General features: G+C 27.9%; 1 protein-coding gene across 9 annotated transcripts in view; it reads left to right on the top strand.

The window, feature by feature from the left end:
* Positions 1-1,781, top strand: part of LOC108749939 — a 72,202-nt gene that overhangs the window by 18,303 nt on the left and 52,118 nt on the right. The window lies entirely within an intron of this gene.

Raw genomic sequence — 1,781 nt, 5'->3', positions numbered from 1 at the left:
ATATATATATATATATATATATATATATATACATATATATAATATATTCTCTATTCGTTTCCCGAAAGGTGCAGAAAGTTCGATCTACTATCCTCGTTAGTATCAATATCGAGTTAAAATACATACAAGCTTTGGATATTTGCTCGAAAAAAATGAGAGCACGCGTTCAGCTAAATTTTAATTTAAAAACTCACACGATATATTCTTTGTTTTTCTGCACGCATATTCTTTCGATTTAAAGTCAATTTTTCTCTAACGTAAATTGGGATGCACATTTTTATCTAATAATTTATTTTCAATATTTATTTCAATATAACGTTTATTTCAACAATTTGGAACATGTACGTAACTAACATTCAAATAAAAATCCTATTGCGATGAAGTAAAATTAAATAACTTGAAATTGAAGAAAAAATATCATATTGTATAATTGTTGAAGCTAATTTCATAAAACTCTCTCTTTTTAAATAGCTAATTGTCTAAAAGCATACATTTGAAATTCCAGGAAAGTTTAAAATGTACTCGTATGTTCTCAAAGCTCTTAATATATTATATATATTTAATATCTTCCATGTGCAATTATATCTTTATTCCTTTTATCTATAAAGTTGTTCTAATATTTTAGACTTTTAAAAAATGTCGAAAAACTCGGGATTCCTTTTCAACATCTTATTACATTAACAAACAGATATTACGAGATATACTGTTAAATTTATAATGTTAAATTATATCTTTAATCATTTTTATGGTTGCCACTGCTTCTGCTAATGGCTACGTTTACACCGTGAATTTAGGTCGCGGCCTATGTCCTAAATTCGACCTAAATTATTTAGGTTCCTCGCTGTAAACATTTGAGAGATTAAGAGATGACCTAATCTGGCTGTAGGTCAAGCTTCGTCTATAACCTGAAATAAGTCGACCTACCATTATTTGTTAATCTCAAATTGACATATGTTATGTCTTTGGTTATATCTCATATATCTCATATCGCGTAAATAAAATTTTTTTTTAATTTTAAAGGGTCGTGTTTGAAAAGTTCAAGGAATTCGTTGTTCAGATCGCTTATGATATAAATAATTGGTGTTTAGACCTATTTTGGATCGCATTACAGGTCAGGCCGCGTATAGATCTCTCTGTAAACGTAACCAATATGTCGTAATTTAACTTTAAAAGTTAAACAATTTAATTTAAGAAAATGTACATATTACATTTGACTCAAATTTAGTTTATTAATTATTAAGAACATACATTAATGTGGATGTTGTTTACTTTGAAATTTACCATAAAAATAAATTGATTTATATTTTGACACACATAGAAGTTAAAAATAAAATGTTATTTAACAAGAGATTGAATTACCGTTACTCTTTTGATATCAGAGTATTTTTTAAAAGGGAGAATCGGATTCTACCCTCCTTTATTTCAAAGAAATTTGAGAGTGAAATTTCACTGTGCTAAAAAAGATTTGGATTACAGACGAAGAGTTAAAGTTAATATACTATATATATACAGGGTATATCTAGAATTCAAATATCAAAACGTCGGGAGCGTGTAAAGGATCGATAAACTAAGAAAAAAAGTCCTCTAGCGATATGCTCGTTTTTGCTTCGTTTTGAAGAAAATCGCAAAAAAAGCAAAATTAGTTGCTTCGTTCTTGCACTGCTTCTAAGTATTATCGTCGCTAAAATCGTACATGAAAACAATAATAATATTTCCAATAAGAAGTAGATTTTAGACCGTACATATGAGAACACAATCAATACGAACTAGAAATGCCTATA

This window comes from Trachymyrmex septentrionalis, unplaced genomic scaffold (assembly GCF_001594115.1).
Source record: "Trachymyrmex septentrionalis isolate Tsep2-gDNA-1 unplaced genomic scaffold, Tsep1.0 scaffold32, whole genome shotgun sequence".
NCBI classification, from domain to species: domain Eukaryota; kingdom Metazoa; phylum Arthropoda; class Insecta; order Hymenoptera; family Formicidae; genus Trachymyrmex; species Trachymyrmex septentrionalis.
Note: the sequence above shows the minus strand (reverse complement) of the source record. Positions and strands in the feature narration are given on the sequence as shown.